This window comes from Heterocephalus glaber, unplaced genomic scaffold (genome assembly GCF_053883595.1).
Source record: "Heterocephalus glaber isolate CG9 unplaced genomic scaffold, H.glaber_assembly_v1.0 deba00001561, whole genome shotgun sequence".
NCBI lineage: Eukaryota > Metazoa > Chordata > Mammalia > Rodentia > Bathyergidae > Heterocephalus > Heterocephalus glaber.
In genome coordinates this window covers 6,768,897-6,792,679 of record NW_028258349.1, presented here as the reverse complement: position 1 = coordinate 6,792,679, position 23,783 = coordinate 6,768,897, and the positions used below count along the sequence as shown (strand labels likewise).

Sequence of the window (23,783 nt, the reverse complement as noted above, 5' to 3'; positions counted from 1 at the left end):
TTGGAGTGGAGTTGGTGGACAGAATTCAGAAACCACTCCAGAAAAAAGAGAAACTAGAAGGATCCATCCACTGAAAGAGGGTTTGCTGGTGGTAACAGAGTGAAGGAGAGATGCACTGATTGTGTGCATTTGGGGGCTTTGGGGACCACCAGTGCCTGAGGCTTCAATTAATACTTTTTGTCCCCAGTGGGATATTGAGGCCCAGCGGTTCTGCCTTCCTTGTCACAGAACAAGGCAAGCAACAATAGTATATGCTGCACTTAATTTGCAGAGCTTGTAAAATTCAGGAAACAAGAATTGACAGAAACATCCAATTTTACCTCGGGACAACATGTAAATTATATTCCAGTGTTCTCCTTCCTCATCTCCCAAGATATTTGCTGGAAGGGCTGGGTCATTTGACAGAGCTGGATGGGCAGATGGAGGCACAGGAACAGTGAGGCCTTCCATGGACATTGGCCTGGGACTTAGAGATGGCACTGTTGCCTATGTGATAGGAGAAACCCCTGTCTAATGGGACAGGGCTCGGTGGATTATTATTTTTATTTTTGGTTTAAATCCAACATGACCAATAAGCTTTAAAAAATGAATCATAGCAGGAAGAACGCATTATTTCTAGACAGAGGTAGGTAGGTTGTGGGTGAAATCTAACTTGCTGATACAATATTTTGGCTCTGACAAGTGTTTCTTTTTAAATTGTAGTTGTTAAAAAGACACAACAAAACACAAGAAAAACCACACACACAAAAAGCAACTCACTGGAGATTTTTTTTCTGGTACATTATTTATTTATTGCTTAAATTCTTTTATTGCTACATTTTAGGTATACAATATGTTTACATTTATCATTGGGTGCTTGTACCTCTACATGATATATCTTGTTTCCCCATTCCCTGAGCACCCGTCACCCCCTCCCACTCTTCCCTAGTTACCAATTTGTTTCCATTTTTTCCTTTTCTCATAATTTTTCCTTTCCCTTGGAGATTTTATATAAAAATCAGTCAACACTCCTGGTTTCTAATAAAATATTGGAGTTTTTGTTCATGTTGAGTCTTAGTCTCACATGACACCCTGCTGGTAGAGCTCAGTGGCCACTTCACCATCGGGTTGGACATGGGTACAGCCTTCATTCCTCCCTCTTGTTCACACCTTCCCACCTTCACTCACTTATGGAACCACCTAGTCTTGTAGGCATTTGAATTTTTGTCCTCTGTTGTATGCAGTGACATAGATCAAAGATAGTCCAGAAAAGAATTCGTGAGGCTAATTAATTTCAGTCACTGAGGACACACCACCTAGTAGACCACCAAGCATTATTAGTAAGAGTTTGACTACCGTGGTTGAGCCTTGGTTATTTTTGGGAGTGGTTTATATCTAGGCTCAGAAGTCAGGTGACACCCCCTCTAGGTATTCAGTGCCGAGGTCATTTTATTCACTCAGAAGAGGATGGAGCAGAGTTATTATTCTTGTTTTACAGATAAAGAAACTGAGGCTCAGAGAGGAGAAATTATTCATCCCTGGCCCCTCAATAAGGTAATGAAAGTTGTTTGTGGATTTCAGTGTTCAAGCTTCCTGATCCATCAAAATCAGTTCACCACTTGAGCTGTTTTTTGTATCTAATGTATTTCCTTAAATTGAGTGTGCACACAGAGGAATTAATTTGTATTGTGTTGTAATGGAATACAGTTCTACCCATCATAATTCTATTCTTATACAATTTGCTGTGAATTGGTAACTGTATTGTGGGTGGATTTTCAGTTATACACATCCTCTAATTTTCTCTCGTTCTCTTTCCTACTCAATTCCTTCTCCACTTACCTAGAGAGAGTGAATGACAATACCGGAAGTTGGCAAAGCCCCAGGGGAAATGTGGCTCATTGCAATTGGAAGAGAAGTTATTTTTAGCTCATGTTTTTGAGTCCTTGAAAGGAGTCTTTCTCTGCAGGTCTTCAGCTATGCTTTGACAAATGCCCTCTCCCTGCGTGTTAAAAAATGATGGTGGAGGGATGTTGTAGCTGAGTGGTGCTTTGGCTAAAAGAAAGGAACTCAGATGAGCGCAGATGTTCTTTTCCAATTACCTACACTCAAGGAAAAGTCTCTGTGGTCCAATTTGGCTGTTTTCCCAAGGGCGTCCTCAGACCCATCGAGGGTGCTGTCGTGGGTGCTGAAACAAGCTAACCCCATGTAGCCTATTTGGAGTGTGGTGGACAAAAGTGAGCCCAGTCCTTGCCTTCTGACTGAGTCACTTGGCTTATAGCTGGTTTCTCCATGAGTCTGGATGAGTGACTTGCTGTGCTAAGTCAGCACCAAAATCCAACATGCCCTCCATGCTTTCAGCCACGATAGTCCCCTCCCAACTCGAGCTCTGTGACAAAGCCAAGAGATCTCCATCTACCTTCTGCTTGGGATCGAGGCTAAGGTTAACTTCCCCCACCTTGGTGGTATCTAGGCTCCTGTGAAGTCTTCAGAGATCTCAGGAAGAGCTATAAATAAACCTGAAATTTCTCAGCTCCCACTTCCCCCTCTTCTACCTCCTGAAGTCTAGCCTCCTCACCTTTTTGAGACCTGATATTATCGCCCTGTCCTCTGTCCTGTGAGACATATCTTGCCATTTCTGCTCCTTGCAGTGAATGCTGAGTCCCCAGGATGACAGGTGTTCAGAGGAAACCATATGTCTGCTCTCCCAGTTCTCCACTTCCCTTACAGAGCTCACACAGGGACATCTCCTTCCTGCAGGAAGCTTGCTTCTCCTGGGCTCATCTCCAGAAGACCTCCTACTGAGTGGGGCCTCCAGAAGTTCCCTCTGGGAGCTCTTCTTTCTTGTTCCCTTACCCCATGGGACTGTGGTATAGGTACCATAGGGGGACCTGAGAAGAAGAGGGAGGACTGCCAGCCCCACCAGGTACTAGAAATGAGTGAGGAAATGGGAAATTTGCATTGAATTTGAATATGTGTTTCCATCTAATTTGCCAAGTCTGTGAAGGTGAATCCTTGGGCAGTTTTCAAACATTTCAGGGCTGTCACCCTTAAGACTTTAATTTTCTTTTTAATCTTCTCTGCTTTCTCACACACTGTTGTTGACTCTGTGACTCTCATTGTGAAAGTTAAGTTAGAGAAGCAGAGGAAGGGAGACTGTGATGGGGTATGAGAGCAAGGAGAAAGAGTCAGAGTCATTGCCACCCATGTCAGGGTACAGCCTGGGAAGCCCACTGCAGCCCCTTGGGACTAGGGCTTGGAGCTTTTGAGAGGCTATTAATTCAGAGGTTTTAGGAACAGTTGTGTATTGAGAAGCTACTGTATGCTAGGCCTTATCTTGGGTAAAGAAGCACAAGCAGACCCTACCTTCAGGCTGCTCATGCTAGGAGGAATAGATTTCTGCCAGGGTGCTATTGACTGGGTCTGAGTTGGACTCAGCAGAGGTACAGGTGGGAGGAAGTGGCCAGTTTCCCCTGGCTGGGAGAGAGGAATGTGAAAAGCTTCCTAGAAGAGTTGATGAATTGAGGCTTGAAGTATATCTTGAAGGATAAGAGTGTCCCCCAGGTGGGCAGTGAGTAGAAGAGCATACAGTGGAGTAGCTTGAGTAAAAGCCTTGTGCTGGGGGATAGCTCAGTTGAGTGTCAGCTGGGTGGGGGTGGAATGTGTAAGACCGGGGTTAAGGAAGAAGCAATAACAGACAAGGTTCTAGAATAGATCAGACCCTGAAGAGCCTATGGATGACCATTTTAGGAGTTGTAGTTTATATAAGAGATGATGTAGATCTATGTTATTCACCTTTCTGTTGCTGTGACAAAACATCTAAGAAAACCAACTTATAAGGAAGAAAGTTTTATTTTGGTTCACAATTTCAGAACATTCATTCTATGGTCATTTGGCTTGCTTTGGAGGCCTGTGACAAGGGGGTGCATCATAATAGAAGCACTGGGTGGTGTTCTACTTGATGGTGCCTGGAAAATAGAGAGAGAGGGAGGGAACAGAAGAGAGAGAAAGGGAGAAAGAGAGAGAGGGGGGGAGAAATATGGAAGATTCAATACCCTTTTCAAGGGCATCAACCCAATGACCTAACTTCCTCTCATAGGCCCTATCCCTGAAATCTTCACCACCTTCCAGTAACACCATAGGCTGGTGAACAAGCCTTTAGCATATGGGCCTTTAGGGGACATTTTATACCCAAACTATAATAGGATCCATTAAAGGGGGTTAGCAGGGGTGCAGTGTGGACAGACTTGCATTTCAGTTGCTTCTGTTGTCTGGCTCTGTGGAAACTAGTCTTCTCTCTCCTGACCAGTATTGAGTTTCTCAGGGGGAGACACTATGAACCTCATGTAAAGCATGGTGGTGTACCATGCAGGTGACCTTTAGTAGGTGCACAGCATATACTTCAGTGATTGCTCAGTATATATGGAGGACTAAAGGAGATGTGAGCTCCAGTTGTGAGGAGCTGGCCAACCCAGAGCTAGCTTTGGCCCTGCTCAGAGCTCACCAGTAGACTTCCTATAGGAGAAGGGAGGGCGCTCCATTGAGTGAAGGCACCTTAACAGGGAAAGTAGGGAAGGAGAAAAGAGTGGAAAGGCTTGATGTACAAATTAACTCTGAGGCTTAGGGGATCGCTGGAGTGGGAGGACAGAAATCACAGTGGCATCAAAATGGCCAATCTGAATCACAGCAGCCAGAGATGGTGTGTGAGCCTGGGGCCCTCCAGCAAAGGTGGGCCCTGGGGGAGTGGGAGTTAATGGGTCAGTCCTTGCTTCACCTGATTTTATGTGACTCAGAGAGCTGAGAGCTGAATTTCCAACCTCCTCCTTGACTCCTTCTGCATCATAAATAACCCAAGAGAGGAGAAATCAGAACTAGTGCCCTTGTGTTTCTGCCTAGGGAGGCAGAATACAGCAGAGAGGCTTGACAGCTCTTTAACAATGCTCACATTTTAAGTATAAACATTACCCACCATCCCTGGCTGAAGTGTGTTATTTTTTTGTTATATTCATCTATCATTATAAATTGCCTGCTATTATTGCCTAAAACTTGTTTCTGTAGTTGAGGCATGTTGGGATTTATTTAAAAAGATTGAACAAAATAAGCAATAAGAGAAATTATTAGTGGATCTCACTTTACAAAAAAATCCCCAAATACAAAAACTCAAACTGACCTAATAGATTAAAAGGCCTTCTCTTAGAAAGTACGATTGATTTTCTCCTGAGAGTCTTCATAAACTATGTATTTTTCCCAATATGGTTTAGTCTTAGAGCTTAGAGACAAGATGAGAATTCACTTAAAACAGGATTCTCTGAAGTGTGTAAGCTGTCATTCTATGGGTGACTATGTTAGGGATACATTGTGACCTTTCCCCGGCTCTTCCTCTTTACCTGGGGTTGTACTGTGGCTTTACCTGTTGTGCAGGGCTGGCAGCACAGGTGTGAGACTTATGCAGTTTCCCAGAACTCCATGCTCAGAAGGGCTTTGTCATTTTGGGAGGTTATTTATTCTGGTGCCCTAAATCTTTAACCACCCAGTCAGACAAGGCAGTCAACTTCAATCCAACATCAACCTTGTGGCACACCACTGAGGAACTACAGGGGAGTCCAGCAGCCTGGTACCCTTCCAGGGGCTGTTCAAACTATAACCCATCCACCTGGGAGCCCATCTCTGCCTGCCTAGGGGCAGCAACTTTTTATACTTTGTTGTGATGATCTGCTATTGGTATCTTGGAATTCTTAATAATTTTTAAACAAAGGAGCCCATGTTTTCATTTGGCACTTGTGTTAGTTACCTTTTCATTGCTATGATCATATACCTGAGGAAAATAACTTAGAGGAGGAAAGGATTGTTTTGGCTCATGGTTTCAGAGGTTTCAGTCCATGGTCACTTGGCTCCCTTGCTTCTGGTCCCATAGTGAGGCAGAACATCACAGTGGGGAGCATGTGGTAGACACAAGTGGCTCAAATAATGGTGGCTGGGGGAGAAAGTGAGAGAGAAAGAGACAGAGAGAGAGAGAGAGAGAGGGAGAGAGAGAGGGAGGGAGGGAGGGAGGGAGAGAGAGAGAGAGGAAGGAGTGTTTCAGGGCTCCCTCCTCCTTCTGCTTTTATTCTGCCCATGTCCACATCTTACAAGATGGTGCCTCTTCCATTCAGGGTTGTTCTGCCCCCTCACATTGCTGTTCCACACACCAATGTTGTCTCTGAAAATACTTTCACAGACACACCTAACAGTGTGATTTAACAATTTCCTACATGTTTCTCAATTCAATCAAGTTGACAGTCAAGATCAATCATCACAACACCAGACTCCACAAATTATGCAGATCACACAGAACTCTCTGAGATGCCAGGAAGAGAAGACATCCCAAGGTTTTCAGAATTTTGTCTAAGTTATTTTGGGATGCTAAAACACAATACTGTAGACTAGGTGGCTTAATTAACAAGCATTTATCTCTCATGGTTCTGGAGGACAGGAAGTCTAAGATCAAGGTACCTGGTAAGGGCTTGCTTCTTGCTTTCTTGATGGCTGCCTTCTCCTATCCTCAAATGGCAGGGATTAGAGAGAAGAAATAACCTCTCCTGAGTCCCTTCTTATGGGGCACTAATCTCATTATGATGCTTCTTCTTTCATGAGCTCATCACCTCACAAAGGCCCTGTCTCATAACACTATCACGCTGGAGGCAAAGATTTCAACTTAGGAGTTAGAAGTGGCAGTCAGGGTGGGTGGGGCCACAAACATTCAATCCAAAGCAAATTTGGATCATTGCTTTAAAGACCTACCTATTTCACCACATGTGGAGTTTGCATCACTCAGAAGATACTTTACAAAAGGACCCTAAAGCCAGTAAATGTGTTATTGAAAAGAAAGCTCAGAGATAGCCATGTGTCACAATGAGATTTGATTCGAGCTTCTTAAAGTCAACTTCCACTTTCTTTTAGAAATATACCAGGTGTGATGGAGAACTATGGTGAATGTTTAAATTTTAAAAATTATTACAGTAAAACACAGTGGCATTAATCTCCCTCAAACTACTCCTTTCATTTTAAATAACACTTGATCCCATCACTCCTGCCACTTTTTGAGGCAGCTCTGGAAGTCATCTTTTGTGAATATCTTTACTTGTGCTGTGGTGACTGCACAACAGTGTCTTGAATCTATTTTTAAAAAGGCTTACCTTTCATGGCCCTTTTGACTTTGGAGAAGAGCCAGAAGTCACATAGATCCAGTGAATAAGATAGATGAGGAAATGCTGTAATGTTTTTATGAGCCTGCCTTTCCCTTGGATGGCATTCACCATGTTTTTGATTATGCCTTGTGAACACATTCAGAAAAGAGGACCTCCAGAACTGCTTCAGAAAGCAACAAGAACAGCAGGATAAGTATATTCAAAGTGAGGGAGAATAATCTGAGGGGGATTAGTGGCAACATCCCCAGCCATTAGAGAAATACAAATTAAAACAACATTTAAATGCTATCTTATTCCAGAAAGAGTTGCTATCATCAAAAAATAAGATAATAAAAAACTTCAGTGAGGCTGTGCAGGAAAAGGAACGCTTCCACACTGTTGGTGGGGACATAGACTAGCACAACCACTATGGAAATCAGTATGGAGATTCCTCGAAAAAGTGAAAATGGAAATTCCATTTGACTCAGCTATCTCCCTTCTAGGTATCTCTCTGAAAAAGTTAAAGACAATGTGTTTTTACTGCAATAATTTTTAAAAAAATCTAAGCATTCACCAAATATTTCAATCACATCTCGTATGTTGTGGAAGTCAGGAAGTGGGCAGGGATTCAAGCAGAGTCAGAAAAGCTGACTTTGGACTCAGATCTAAGGGGCATTCCCATCACCGACCCACCATCATCATGCATATAGTCAGGCTGCTCCAAAATGTAGTCATTGTATTTCACTGGAGAGAAAAAAATTAGAATGTTTATTTGATGTCATATGAAAGGGTAAATAATTTATTTCTAAAATTCTGACATTTGTTTCATCCTTGAACTGTTTTGAGAGTTGTTCATTCTGGCTTCCTAGACAGGGAGGACAAGGATGGTAATTCCAATCTCACAGTAGGCACCTGGCTCCTCTGTGGAGCCATGCAGGAGCTCAGCAGGCTGGAGGAATGTTGGATGTGCCTTTCTGTGACCTTTGCAAACTACGACCCATCCACCTGGGCACTATTAGTTTCTCTGTCCTGCCTGGGGACAGCAACATTTTATCCGGCAGTTCTCATTCTACAATCACAAACTTGGCAAGAGCTGGGCCCTACCTCCCATCTGTATGGGTGTCTGTGAGTGCCCAGCACAGAGACTGGCACTCAGAGGGCAAAGGCTGCCATAAGTGTCATTTGTTCACCTGGAAGAAGCACACTTTCCAAAGGCAGCAGCCCATGACTGCCCCATCTTCCCCAGAAAACCTTTGTCCTTATGCCTTGTTCAGCTCCCTCTTTTCTCCTCTTTTCAACTGCTTTCCTCAAATCATATCATCATGACCATCTACAAAATGAAGTTCATATTCCACAACGGGACAACTGAGCCCACTGTTGATCCAGATCAACTTTATCTTTCAATCCCATTTTTTCCCCAAAGTTCATCATCCAGCCCATGATTTGGCCAAGCTGAGTGCCTTAGGATGCTCTTTGCTGGCTGCGTGCCTGCTTTCTACAGCACGTGGTGGCCCTCCAATGGCATGAGTCTCTCTCCACCTCCTTCTTCTCCATTCTACCAACACCTTTCCCAGTGTACATGTCTCCTGGCCCTTGAAGCCTTTCCTAATTCCTTGACTCTTAGTCTAGTCTCAGTTACACTCCTCAGGCACTATCTTAGTGTGAGCTCCCAACAAAGCAGATCCTGAAGTAAGGACCTGGGTACAGGTGGTTTATTTTGGAGGTGACCTCAGGAAACAGGAATGGGGAAGTGAGAGAAGAGAGAGATGGGTAAGGGGCAGTCAATACAGGCTGTGCTAAGGAGAAGGTTACCACAGTGGGCACCCAGAGCTCAACCTTCTGGGACCATCCGAGGAACTATGTAGAATGTGCCTTGGAATCATCCCAGCAAGAGACAGAAAGGGTGAAATTCTATTATCCGTGGTTGAGGGTATTCCCAGTTCTTTGGCATGGATTCCCCTGTCCTTCCTGGGGGATTCTGTGCACAGCTGAGCAGTTCTTTGTAGGTTAGGAGAAGCTGGAGTCCTTGGCAGAACTGTGCTGGAACCCAGCAACCGAGGGAGTGCATGGTATGTTCTGGGAGCAGCTACAAACTTCCTTTGTGAAGGCCTTTTTTCTTCTACTGGCCACTTGGAAGTGGAAACCTAGCCTGACTGCACCCTGGACCCTCCAGATCCCCTCAGTGGGCATGCTGGTGTCAGTGCCCAGGGCAAGTAACGCCAACCATGCATCCTCCCTTATCTCATACACTTTGCTCCCCAAGCTGCCTCACTGCATATTTGCCAGCTGCATGTATTTTGTGTCATCTCATCCTCTAATTGCTTCCCCTCTGGAAGGCAGGGACCACCACCAGCTTCTCCTCTGACTTGTTCCTGCACTTAGCTGCTGCTCCAATTCTTCCTTGTTCTTAAAGAATTGAGCACAGCTTATAATATTAAAAAATAGGTAAGACTCTCACTTGTCAGAAGTACCTAATGAAAATCAGTTGGGGAAGGTGAAGGAGAGATGTAACCAAATGCTGAGCTGACATGGCAACTGGGATCAGCATTACTAGATGAGATTCTCAGCCTACTGTGGCCAAGGAGCAGGGAGAAATAAGGTAAGACAGTCTTCTCTGGGGAAGAGAAGGGAGCAATTCAGTTCATCTGGACAGTTACTGACTGTGAGGCATCAGTGAGCATGAAGAGAAATTCAGAGCCAGGGCCTAAGGGAAGAGATACACAGGGTAATTGTAACCTTGGATTGCAGCGTGGCAAAAGGCAAATGGTTTTTAAGTGACTGCGGATTGAGGATATTCACCAAATTAAAACACTGAATTATAACTGGTTAGAGGCATTTCTGCAGCAACCTAAGTCAATTCAGGATGGCACCTTCCATTTCTGATCATTTAGCTCAGGGCAGCAAAGAAATTAATTTCCCACAGAAGCTGTATGGGAAAACAAGAGAATAAAATAGCCTGGCTATACTACAAAAGGGCGCAGTGGGGACTGTGTCAAACTAAAGAGCTTCCAGGGGCAGCACTGCCCCACCACACCTGAGTGACTGCTGTCAAGTGAGGATGCAGGCCTACCTAGCATAGTTCATTTTTTTCCTAAAGATATTGGAAATCTGAATTTGCATGACAGCTACTGATTTTTAAATGTTGGCAATTTAAAGTACTAATAAGGGATCATTTATTTGCTTGGGAACGCCCATTATGTAATAATTGCACTGAGGGTGAAGAGATATGAAAGGAGCGAGCCGGTCCCTCAGGCTTTCAGAGTTCTCAGTCACTTTTGGGTAATTGCCCATCTCTTTCAGGAAATAGAATTGATTTCTTAAGGCCCACTCTGCAAAACCTGGGCTAGAGATGTGCACTGTTGCTTTGGTTCTCTTTGGGCATCATCGGAAGCTGGCCACACTAGTGTCACACTCCATGAGGTTGCCTGACCCTGTGTCATCCTGTGTCATCGTTTTCTCTCTTAGCTCAGAATGCAAGCTCAACACCGCAGAAATGCTGCCCGCCTCACCACTGGGCACATAGTGGGTTCTTGATAAAGATTTACTGACTATAAGGAGGAAAAGTGACTCAGTCTCCCACACCATAAAGGACTCAGAGATTTTTTCCATGGTCAGCGCTCTAAGGTGGGTTGAATTGAATTAGTGGAGGAAGTATTGTCTGAACAAAGCAAAGGCATCTCAGAGTTTCCTGAGCATGCACCCCAGGGCAGGGAAATGTTCCCAGTTCTTCCAAATCCACCAACCTTTGCAAAGAGATCCAATCCCCATGCTGTTTTCATGCAACTTTCTCTGGTCACAATCCCATAGCATCCTGCAGTGGAGGGGATGCTTCTGCCTAATAGACTTTAGTGTTGTTATAGCCATTTCTGCTATTTAGCCCAATTCTCTGGCTCCCTCTCACACTGCCTGGCCCCAGCACATACACTTGTAGTGGCCACCGAGCACTGTCTCCTCTGGGCCTCTTGATTAATTCTTTGCAGGTATAAATTGACAATTATTATGCCTCCCATTAGTCATCTCTCCTCTGGGCTGTACAAATTTAGTTCTCCTGATAGCAATGAATCATGGGACAAAGTGTTCATTTGCATTATGTGCCAGCTCTTTCAATCAAACTCTGTTTTTATAACACCTCATTACAAGTCTCCTTAACATCTCTCTGTTCTGCACGTTAAATCCAAAGGTCTAATGACAAGGAGGCTGTCAGCCCCACTCTCTCCCTCCTCCTAAGATGCGAGGTCTTAGGTGTCTGGCGTGGAAGGTGGCCCGGACACTCTTGCTTTTGCTCCTCTCATCCTGGCACCTGAGCCAAAGTGGGAAAGCAGATCAAGAACCGCTGGAGAGCTGACAAAAATTGATAATAATGAGCCAATTTACATGGAAGAGACTCATTACCAAGCTAGTTACCAATACATTGGGTTGCTGGATTTCTGCCCATAAATTGGATCTCCTGCAGTGAAAGATTTTTCACCAGCTTGTAGGAAATCTCTCTAGCTTAAAAATACTTCGGGGAAATCATCTTTACAATAAAAAGAGAAGAGTGAGTCTGCAGTTGTGTATGTATATGGGTGTGGGGTAGAGATTGCATATAGGGGATGCTGAAGACATCGGATAGAGACAATTTTGCTATTTCTATCTTTTGATTTCTTGCACCATTGGGACATGGTTGTGCCTGCTTTCAAAGCTCCCCAAATGACTGCTTAATTTTCAATACAACCAGCCCAGGGAATAAACTTGTAACTTATGTGGAAGGAAAATGCTCACAATTTGGGGTCTGTGATGCAATGCTCAGTCCTTGGAACCAAAAAAGACCATGTGGTAGGACCTAATTATGTGAAATGGGACAGGGAGGGCAATGTAAAGGAATTGTATTTTGACCTAAGTTGAACAAATACTTTGGGCTTTGATCTTCATTATTTGAAAGTTTTCATCAGAGAGTTATGCATATTGGCGGCAGATGGCTCGGTGTGAGCTATTTTGCCCAGCTATCTACTTTGTCTCATGTGAATACAGGGATGATTTCTAGGAAGTAGAATCACAATGCTAGATCCAGCCTTGGGAGCAAGTTCAGACGGGAGCTCCCTGTTCACTTCCACTCCAGCCCCCTCACCAAGCACTTTTCCCATCGAACCATCTTTGAAATGCATCAAAGAGAAGTAGAGATGCACAGTCTGGATTGGGGTCACTTTCTTCATGAGTTGGAGCAAAGTCAGGCTGTGTGTAAAGTATTATGTCTTATGTGTTTCTATAAAAAGACCTGTGGGATGACTACAGCTTTCTTTTCGGAAGAAAGACTCAGGCATCTAGCTCTTTCTCTTGGAACAGCATGGGAAGAGATCTCATATAACTGATGTTGATCTGAACTGAAGACTGAGGGGCTGGTTTGCTGATGGTGGATGCTGTAGTCTTCCAGTCATGACAGGGACCTCTAGGTATGGCCACATGGGAAGTCAAGGACACCATCAGCTGCTCTTCAGTGAGAACTCTGATTAACACTCCACTTCTATGGTGGTTTTGTGCATGTGTTGTCTGCTCATCAGGCAATCAGCTCCTCAGATAGGTGGCTCTTTCTGTTTGTCTCCTATCCACACATGATTGGCATAGAGTTAGCATTCAAAATATACCTGGTGGCTCAAGGCTAGATGTGTGCCCAGCTGGTGTACCTGTTGGCCATGGTCTTTACTTCTGGCTTCTCCTTTGCAGCACCTGGGGCAAATTACTTAACTTCCCAATTTTCAATTTCTTTATTCATAAGCTGAAAACTACAACCTAGATCTTGAGCTTCAGAAGGGCTGAGGATGCTAACTAAGCAACAGCATAGCTTGATTGGTGGCTCTGAAGGAGCCAAGTGTTTATGGGGCCTCCCATCTCCAGCACAACTTTGCTGTATGGACATGATCCATATAATATGGACATGATCAAAGCATGCTAGATACTTCAAGAAGGGGGGTGAGCCTGGGTCTGGCTCCAGGGAATTGCCACCTCATGGCAGGGTCTTGTCAGACTGTATCCACATGGCTGGAAGAGGCTGCCAGCAGGCCTCTAACCCCAGCTCTGCCAGGGCTAGTTGCTTGCCCCTGATTAGTTCTCCAATCACTCTGCTTTAGCTTTCTCATCAGTTACCTGGAGATATGAAGAGGGTAATGAAATTAACAGCATAAACTGTTTAGAACAGTGTTTGGTTTATAGTAAGTGCTCAATTAAGGATAATAATTCTATTATTAATATTAACAACTATTATATAATAATTATTAATAATAAATAGTAATATTTAATTATTAATAATAATTCTATTATTGTTATTATAGCTATTTTATTACTAAATTACTAAATTACTAAATCTAGTTGCAGAAGCATTGGAGAAATCATGAGGGGGTCCCTAACTCTGACCTGTCTGGACACATGCTCCGACCAGGAATTCTGCATGGAAACACTCACTGGATGGAATCTAGAGCTAGAGGGCTTTGGGAGGTAATGATGCAGATGGGGCCTGAGGCCTTGCAAACCAGGGTGTCACTACCTTTGCAGGTGCGTGGTCCAAGGATCTAAACAGGGCCATCAGTTGCTCAGAGTTACATGTTAGGTTGGAGGCAGAGCTAGGGTTGTACCCTGGTTCTTCAAACTCACAGATGGGTTTTTGTGATGTGCTTGTTCAGATTCTTGGACCAAGAGTTCTTCCCCCTGGCTGAACAGGACACTTTCTACCATCCTGCTCAACACCTGGGCCAAAGGCCTGACATGTCTCAGCCTACACCTGGAAGCACACTGAGGCTCCTACACTTGCCTGCACAAGGCTTTTACTATTTGGTCCTCCCTGAAAGCTGCTGTATCAGGCCCCACAGCTCTACTTTTTTTTTTTTCTCTTCATTAAACCTAGGTTTAAGCTACATTCCTAGTACTATGTTTATTTTTTATTTTGAGACAGTGTCTTACTAATTTGCTAAGTTACCCAGGCTGGACTCAAACTTGAGGTCCTCCACGCTCAGAATTCCAGAGTGCTGGGATTATAGCACATCTCCACTCTGTTTTCTGCATATATGAAATGCAAACTACTGTTTTTCAGTCCTCCCCTGACCTGGAAGCCACCAATCTGTGAGTTTGGTACTTCCCCATCTAGATATAGACAGTAGTACCCCGGTCTGGTGCTGCCAGGCTTCCTTTGTATAACCTGGTAGCGGATTTATAGCTGTTAACTCATCCCCCAAAGCCTTTCTGCTGGTTACAGGTTGGAAGCCGCTCTCTGCACCCGAGCCAAGGCTGTAGGTGTTCAGAGAGAACCTAGAGGGATGGATTGTAAAAGAGTTTATATACTGCAACTTGGAGGGTCTTGTTTATGTTTAGGAGCAAAACTAAAATGAAAATTGTGTCAAATCCAAATAGATCCTCTCAGCATCCCAACAGCTCTCAGGCTTTAGGGAATCTGTAGCAGATAAATACTCTTAATTTTTCTCTTACAAAGTTATCTTCTCTGCTCCTTCTGATACTTTCTGTTTACTTGAAACTGGGAAAAAGCATCTTGTGTATGTAATTTCTAACTCTAGGTGGCTTCTGCAGTCAATATTTTTCAATGTCTGCTGGACAAGAGGGACTGGACTTGGGGCTCCCTTGCTCTAGACATGAAGGAAATCCAGTTTGGGTGGGAGAGGAACAACAACTGCTGAGGACTCTGGGAGGTAAACCCGCTTTGGGGAGGAGATGCTGAAGGGGGCAGTAGAGAAGGGGGCTTGTTCATTCTTCTGAGGTGGATTGATTTTACCCCTAATCCACAATCTCCTCTCAATCTCTCCTGAGACTCCTTTCCCTTCTTAGAACCTGATCTCCTTATCTGAACAGTGGCTTCAGGACATATCTGTCCAAAAAAGTGGCCCTTGGGACATATTGGGAAGTTAAAACTAACCATTAAGGGGACCCTTGGGATGGAGACCCATAAGGTCAGCCTCCTAGGATAGGACATGGAACAAAGCAGACATTGGAACAGGTGACTACCAAATTTCCTTGGTGGAAACCATTAGGTCACTCAGACACTTTGTGCAGGATGGATCCCCTAAACATCTATCTTAGTCCATTTGTGCTGCTGTATCAAAATACTTTAGGCTTGGTAACTTATAGACAACAGGAATTCTTTTCTCATTTTACAGGAAGCTGGGAAGTCCAAGATAAAGTCCAAGATCAAGTTTCCAACAGATTCAGTGTTTGGTGAGAATGTGTTTTTCATAGATGGCCTAAGAGTCATCACCTGGTGAAAGAGAATTCTATAAGTGCAAGAATCCTTAGGATCCAGTCACTCCCCCCAATAAAGTCTTAATATCAACACATGGTGAACTAAATTTGACCATATGAATTTTGGAAGGACGCAAACATTAAGCACTAAACAGGCTCTGGAGAATGTGAAGCAGATAAATGTACTTAATTTATCACTACACAAGAAACAGCCATGAGTCTCTCCTTTCAGTCTCTTCTGAATTCATGGGAAAGGTGCAGGAGAGGTACGTCTCCAGGAACCAGAAGCTCTGTCACTTATTTATAATGTGTGGTTCCATGTCCTTGTCACTCGGAGTCTTTCAGCTGAGCCACACATTTACTTAAAGAGTGAGAAAAAGAGAGTAAGCACCACTAAGGAAAGTAGTTTGGACACATAAAGGTAAGAAAATTGGCACTTTTCATCCTAAAACCTACTCAAACTAATGCTATAGACAGTGTATATTTAGTTAAACAGAAAAGCATTGATGGTGTCACCTCACAGCTGTCCCTACTGCCATCACAGGAAGGGAGGCCCAGCCCAGAGGTAAAGGTCACTGGACTGACATCTGTGGCTACACCCCAGGCCTTTTGGGTGGAGAAGGTCCCCCTCCACCTACACTGAGTCTATTGGGGGCAAACCTTGGTTTTCCAGTCCCCTAGCATTTCCCTGGGGAGGTAAAGAGCTACCTTGGAAGACAGGAGACAGTGGTGTCTTCCTGTGCAGACAGCAGGGCCTGAGGCCCATCAGTGTTTGCTGTGGTCACCAGCGATGGGTAAGACCTGCCTTTGCTGTCCTCTGGGAGCAATTACTTTATGTTTATTGCAGACATCCATCACACCCAGGGAGGCTATATAAATACAATATGTCACCTTTAACTGTTTGCTAATTGAGCCGATGCTGTGGGATTTCCTGATGATCAGTTGACATGAGAGAGAGAGAGAGAGAGAGGAGAGAGAGAGAGAGAGAGAGAGAGAGAGAGAGAGAGAGAGAGAGAGAGAGAGAGAGGAGAGATCCAAGTAGGGACATTGCCTAGGAGGGTTAGTTTTAGTTCCTGTCTCTAAAATCAGGGTAGTCACCTCAATAGGGAAAGTGAATTGGCTATGAAATGAAAAGGGAAAAATAATTTCCACCAAATCAGTAAGAAAGCAAGAGGAAGGAGTTGTTCACTTAATTCTGACAACCGAGAGGCCCTGAGTCCTGGCCCTGTTGTCTCTGCTACCTCCCAAAGGCCGGTTACAATGCTGCCTTCGAGTGGATTATCAGATACAGGTGGTGTCAGTTTGGTGCGATCAAAGGCTTCAACATGGTGAGTGAAACTCCTAGTTTGTGAGAGATCCCAGATTCAATACTTTGTCTCATTCAATCTCTGAGGATTCACCTTCTGCCTGTTGTGACAGGAGAGAAATGGAGAGTGGAGTACAGTAGGACAGACATCTGCACTGGCTCAGGAGAAGTTCCGTCAGTCCCTACACAGGGAGATGTTTTCAGAGAAGAACGAAGAGGCCAGGAGAGGGGAGAAACTGCTGGCTCTTGGCCCTCAGCTGGGATTGCAAGCAAGTGTGAGCCATGGGGACAAGAATACAGGATCCCCTAGAACCTCAAAGGAGCAGGAGCTGGAGCTCAGAGGAAGGAGAAATACTAGGAAGAAGTGCTCAGGAGATGCTCCCAAAGTGGTTTGCTCTGAAAGTTGCTTGGAGGTGGTGATACTTGGTCATTGGCAGGGGAAGGGAAAAAGCATTTTCTGAGGGCTGAAGTTCAGAGGCCAAGCAGTGTCTGCTGGGGAGGGATTTATCCAGGCTGATTCAGCTGCGTTTGTGCAGAGAAGTTCCCGGAGTGGGTAAAGCATGTTGGGGCACTCAGCGACATTATCCTCTGGGCCGTGGGATACCACTGGGGCCAGAGAGCTGGGCAGCTGATAGCCTGTATCACTGATTATCTGGCTCATTTGGGGAATCTGAGGACGGTGACTCCATCAGCGAATGATGAAGGAGACAAGTTCTGGCCACAAGGGCCCGGGCAATGTTTCTGGGAGCCCTTTGCATTCCATTATATTTCCTGTCACAATCACCCTCGTCTCTGCCCTAGAATGAGACTCAAATTCTTTAAGTCCAGCTGCTTTGGACTCAACAAACTTCCCATTGGGAAACAATGCTTTTGATTTTCAGTTTGACCACTAACCTTGAGCTAGGTAATTTATCTTGCTGAGCCTTGGATTTCCCCCTGAACATGGAAATGATAATACCTCCTTTGCAAGTGTTAGGATAAATGCAAGAGTCCTGTGGAATGTAAGGCACACATTAGGTGCTCAACAAATACCAGATCCTTCTTATTTGGTCCTTTCAAACCAGGACTAGTTTTTTTTTTACTTTAATGGGTTCAGCATATCACTCAAAATACTTCACTTAAAAACAATCAAAGCTTACATAATCACCAGCCTAAGTGGTTGCATTAGCCTGTTATTCTGTCATCTTTTTCCAATAAACAAACTGTCTTCCTCTCTCTTTCCTTTCTGTGGACGGATCTGGAGGATTTGCAATGTGCAAAGCAGGTGGATTGATCGGTTATTGATCGCGAGTGAATTATAACCCCTTCAGGTAAAAAGCTTCCCATAAACACAATTTAGTAGCTGCCAACACCAGCTTCAGCAGCCAGAGATGACTGTCTCAGGACTCCTGCATTGAGATAATCAATAGCTCGTATTAGTATTAGTGGCACAGATTGCTGTACCTGGTAGCTCCTCAGGGGTGCAGAGGTGGCCCCTGCACTTCCCTGCTGGGAACAGCACTGTTCTCCTGGGCTCCAGGTGCCACCTGCCCTGGAGCTATGGAGCAGGTGACCCTGGCCTTGTTCCTGGCTGATGTGTGCTACTCATATTCGATTGTTCTCAAATTTTGTCTGTCAAATACAATTTCTGCTCCCCTCTCAGCATTTTTGCATCACTGGGGACAAGGATGGATAGGACAGCATTTTCTGAATGCTGAGTCTATGTTCAAATATTCTTATTTTTCATCCCTCTGGTGGTGTCCAAAATGCTCTAAACCAGACCTTATTTCTCCTGAACATTAAAACAGCTTCCAAACAGCTCCTTGTTTCAAGTCAATCTCTTCTAGTGTTCCCTATCCCCACATCACAACACACACACACACACACACACACACACACACACACACACACACACACCCCTCTTCATTCTAGAAGTCACTGTCAAATTCATATTCCTAAAGCAGAGTTGTCATCGAGCCCTTCTCTCGCTCTACAAACTTCAAGGGCTTTCTATGCCTACAGGATCAAGTCCAGGCTCCCCAGCTAGGCCTCCAGACCCTTCACAAAACACACACCTTTCTAGCCTCGCCTATCTACTTCATGTCTGGGTCTCATCTCCCTGGAATAGCTCCCATCTCCTGTCCATGAATGTTCCTGTCTTCCAGTTCTGGGGCCTCTAAAGTATAAACTCTGCTTCGTGTTTTTGCAGCTCCAGCTCCTAAAAGCCACCCTTGTTTCTTCTGCCCATTGCCTGGGACACAGTGACATGTGGTTGCTGAATTGAGAGAAATCTGATTGATTTGAGTGTAAGTTTTCTTTCCACACATATCAACAGAGCTAAGAATGTACAATCAGTTCTATCATAAGAAAGTTTATGGCTGGGTAGTTGGTATGGTGGGTGATTTTGGAAAGGTCAGACATGACTTAAGAACAAGTTATCTCATGGCCAAGTGGAAGTCTAGGATGCATTCTAGACTAATTGGCTGGTCTAGGATGCCCACAGACTTCCCTTCTTCCTCTGCCTACATCCTTGGCTCACTGTGTGCCCTGGAGGAACACCTCATCTCCTCCCGGCTCAATACCCATGCCTTCCCTCGTGATATCTTTTCCTTGGGAGTCATAACTTTTCATTGTCCATCTAGGTGGTCAGGGAGACTGCCCTCTGACTAGTCTAGCTACCAGGATGCCAAATTCTCTTGGGTGCAGCAAGGAGTGATGGTTATGTGGTTCAAGCAGGGCCAATATGGGTCTTGGCTGAAGTGTCTGGAAGGGGAAGGTCCCTTTCTATTGCTAAGGCCTGATCCTGGCATCTTTTCTACCAAGGAAGAAGAGCCTTTCAGGTAAGGAATCTAACAGGGGAGGCAGAGAACCAAGGAGCCCTTGGACTCCTTGTTTACTGGGACCACTCTTCATCCTAACTTGCTTTTCTTTCCTTAGTATAACTCATGTGGTGTTGGTTTCAGATGTAACACAAAGTACTAAGATGCCATATTCAAAGAAGCACAGGGTTGTGGGGAGGGGGAGAGAAAGAGAGAGAGAGAGATCACACAAATCCACTCACAGATAAAAGGCTGGACTGGGCTTTCCTTCAGGTCTTCTGATTCCTCAACCAGTGTTACCCATACTAAGCCAATGAAAGGTGTTATCCTCCCAAAGCGTCTCCTGCAAATGGATGACTCTCTTGCCACTAGAATTTCAATCCTATGTGGATAGTAGTGGGAGATCCTGCTGTCCTCTGCCACCTAGATGTTCGTCTTTCTAGGAAAACAACTTTATTCCTAGGGGTTATGGGAACACTTTGTCCCAGGCCCTTGCAGCTGTGGGATTTCCCATGGGCAGAAAGATGACCAAGAGCCTTTGCTCTGAAAGATAGGCCTTTCTCATTTCTCTGCCAAGGACTATTAATTTCCCCTGAAAACAGCTTTTTTCCACCCAGTTACAACATCCCTGGGACAAGTGTTTTCAATATCTCCCACTGGAGATGGTTTGCATTCAAATGCTGGCCAAATTATTGAGCCCTATTCTTGGATACTTCACTCCCAGCAGTTGGGGGGGGCACTCATTATTAGACCAGCAGGTTCTATGTGGGGGTTTCATTGTCTTTGTCAGCAAATGAGATTCATTAGGGTGCACTGCAGGGTGATGGGAAGAGTGAATTTGGTCTGGATACTGATGCTGGATGCTGTCTCATTTCTACAGCACAGACTTGATCAAAAAAAGGAAAAAGCAGTAGGTCTCTTACATTTGGTTTTGAAGACACCAATCAGCACAGTTCCTCACTGTTCAAGGTGGTGGGCACCTGCCTACTGCAAATCTACTGAAGTCCAGCTGGTAATAAGGGAAAGGTCTCTATGGGCAGGGGTCACTAACCTGGGGTGAGAAAGGACAAGACCCAGCACAGACTCAGGTTCTCAAAAGCACAAATACATCTCAATTTTGAAGAATTTATAAGAAAAAAGTAGTCTCATCAGTGTCTATTTTTACTTCTTGCCCCTCATTCTTAACTCCTCTGTAAGTGCCTAAAGGAACTAGCAGAGATGCCAGGGAAATGCTCTGTGAATTTTGTATCTCTGGCATCCAGGTGGTCTGAGGCATGCTGGTTGGACTCTGGACTGTGGGCTTTTGTTGGGGGGGTGCGGAGGTGAAGAGAATAAAGATGGCTGTCATTGCTGGCTAGAGCATCACTTTGAAAATTGCATGTGCCAGGCATAGCATTGTCGGACTAATTTAAAGATGTGGGTTTGTTATCAGGTTCTCTAGAAGAGAGCCTGAGGAGGGGATTCATATGGGAGTGTTTTTTGAGGAATTACTCTCAAAAGAAACCTGTAGGAGAGTGAGGGAAGCAGGTGAGGACAGGTGTAAAGCAATGCCAGGGTGCAGGCTCTGCTTGCATCTCCACTTGGCCCTATCTCACCTTAGGGAGCTCAGGAGCAGAATGGCACCTGAGTGCTCTTCACCTCATGACAAAGAGCTAGGATTGTGTGTCTTCCAGCCTTCAGTCTTTGGCTGCAAGCACCCTGAAGGGTGGCCCAAAACCTCCCAGGCATCTCTAGGTGGAATCTCTGAAAGGGGTAACCTTGAGTTCTTAGCAGCCCACACTCACAGCTGTGAGGGGAGATGTGCTCTGGTCCAGTGAAGAGGATCCGGGGGAGCCCCAGTGGGATCTACTACAGCGGCCTTTGGAGCCACACTGTGTTTGAATCCTCCACATCCAAACCGAAACTTCCAACTTCTGTTTGCTTCAGTTTCCACATCTGTGAAATGGGACATAGCAATGATGCTGCCCACATAGAGTTCCTATGGAGATAGATGGAGGCAGCATGTGTAGGGTTTAGAGCAATGCCTGGCATGTTGTGAGGACCCTCTGGACAGAGCTGTGAGCACACTCAATGGGCCAAGCCTTCTTGGGAACCATGGGAGGCTCTCTGTCTCCTTTTGGTGTCTCTGCGGTGCCCTGTCTTGGCCTGGAGACACAGCAGCTTGCAGAAGCCTTGACCCTGGGCGGGGACTCTCTCTTTGGACTCAGCAGCCTCCAGGATGAAGGAGGGGATGAGAGCAGGCTCAGCTCTGCAGGGAGAGGAGGGAGGGGAGAACTGGGCTTGCAGGTACTCCCTTCCTGTTCAGCCCGCCCTGGGGCTCTGGCAGAGAGAGGCTCCAGCAACAACTGGATTTTTCATGCTCTTCCAAATGAGACTATAAAAATTCAGTCCATTTGGTTTGCAGACAAAAACTTTGCTTTTAAAAATCTCTGAGTTATTTCCTTCTTTCTTCCTTTTCAGGGCCAAAGTTATTTCAAATGAATAGGGTGCTGGGAGTGGGGGAGGTTGTGCATTTGTCAGCCTTATTTCCCTGCGGGTTTGTAACTGAGGGGGACTTTGGTTAAACCCACATGACATTTGTCACTTTGCTATTGCTTTCTCACCCAGAGGGGCTGTGTCCTCAGCGACACATTTTCCTTTTTATCTATTTGAGAGGGTTATATGAGTACAGGAAGAAGAGGAAAAAAGCTCATATTTGCATTTTTATGCATGTCTTCTTTCCCAGGCAGACATCACTCCCTGTCCTCTGTCAGCTCCTCCACCCCTTCAGGGGCAGGAGGGATGGGGAATTCAGCAAAGCAGAGGGGAGGGGCTGGTTCCTCCATCAGCCCTGGGGGAGTGGGCTGGATGTGTGACTCTTCACCAAACCTGTGGTTTCACTCACTTATGGAACCAAACTTGAGCGGTGCCTACTGTTTGCTGGGTCCTGGGACATGTCTGTTCTCATTGTGGTTTAGATCTAAATCGTCACCCCAAAAGTTTCATGTGTTCAGAGGTGAGGCTTTAGGAGGATGACTGGATTGTGGTGGGTGCCACACTCATCAGTGGATTCACCCCACTGATGAGTTCAGAGGTGGATGTGCTGTTAAAGGTGAGGGCTGGTGGGTGGTGGGTCACTGGAAACATAACGTGTATTCATTCATTCATTCATTCATTCATTCATACATACACAGGCTGTATTCTTACTCTGTTTCCTTCTTTCTCTCTCTGCTTCCTGGGTGCCATGAAGTGAGCAATTTTCCTCCACCATGATACTTCTGTCTTGGAGCCAGCTAAAACAGACTGAACTCTCTGAAACTGTGAGGCAAAATAAAGCTCTCCTCCTTCAAGCTGTGGGTGTTGCGTACTTTGTCCCAATGGGAAAGTGACTACTACAGTCTTCAGGGATCCAAGTCGCTCATGGGTAACAATTACAGTGACTGAGGATGGCAGCACATATGTGGTTGTGGGGGAAGCAGTAGAAGCCTACAAATGGAACCAGGCCAGGGGAGAGGCCCATAAGGATGATGATCCCAGAGCCGTGTCCTGAATGGAAATTAGCTAGGTAAAAATGGGAAGAGGGTTACTTTTTAGGGGAACATCGCTGCGGTGTGAGAAGGAGAGAGACACTTAGGAGATCCTCTGGCACCTCTGGGCGTAGTGGATGGAGGTAATGAAAGTGGAAATGAGACAAGAACCAAATGAAGAAAGTCTTGTAAGCCATGCTAAGGATATTGGACTTTGTGTGTGAGTAACAAGAGAAAACTCCTTGATGTGCTGTGGAGATGAAAGGGACAGGGGAGATGGGAGAGAGGGAGCCTATTGAGGCCAGAAGTGATGCTGCTCATTTGAAAGAGAGGCAGAGGAGAGATGATAAAAGGTGACTGTACCTGACTGATCAGGACAAAGGGGAGGGAAAGGCAGGAGATAAAACTTTTAGCTTTCTGGCTTAGACGATGGGGAAAGTGGTAACACCGTACAAATTAGTCGCTCCAGGTGGAGAAACGCTGTGTGCCCACAGTAGACACCAAGCAAATATTTGTTCAATGTATGAACATATATACAAATAAGAGATGATAGCTCTTACCACAGCTAATTTAGAAATTCAATGAAATTCCAATTAAAAAGTCCATTATATGCACATTGAGGCGATACTCTTAAGTGAAATAAACAGGACACACATGTGTAAATACCTAACAGTTTCTCTAGTGTGAGAAACTGAAAGTGTAAATAAGGACTAAAAGGTATAATAGATAATGTGAAATAGGAAGAAAAGGGGCAAAGGGGAGGGGGGAGTGGGAGGAGGAGGGGAAAGGAAAGAAAGGAATGGAATTAATATGA

General features: G+C 45.0%; 1 long non-coding RNA gene across 8 annotated transcripts in view; it reads left to right on the top strand.

Moving 5' to 3' along the window:
* The window catches only part of LOC110344758 (uncharacterized), a 211,954-nt gene extending 188,520 nt beyond the window's left edge, over positions 1-23,434 (top strand). For 5 of the 8 annotated variants that reach the window (XR_015443044.1, XR_015443043.1, XR_015443038.1 and 2 more), the window contains 4 exons: positions 1,478-1,533; positions 15,278-17,975; positions 18,854-18,950; positions 22,693-23,434. This is a non-coding gene — a long non-coding RNA (uncharacterized LOC110344758). The remainder of the gene's footprint in view (positions 1-1,477; positions 1,534-15,277; positions 17,976-18,853; positions 18,951-22,692) is intronic. The other 3 variants (XR_015443041.1, XR_015443040.1, XR_015443039.1) reach the window with 3 other exon arrangements.
* The last annotated feature ends 349 nt before the right edge of the window (positions 23,435-23,783 follow it).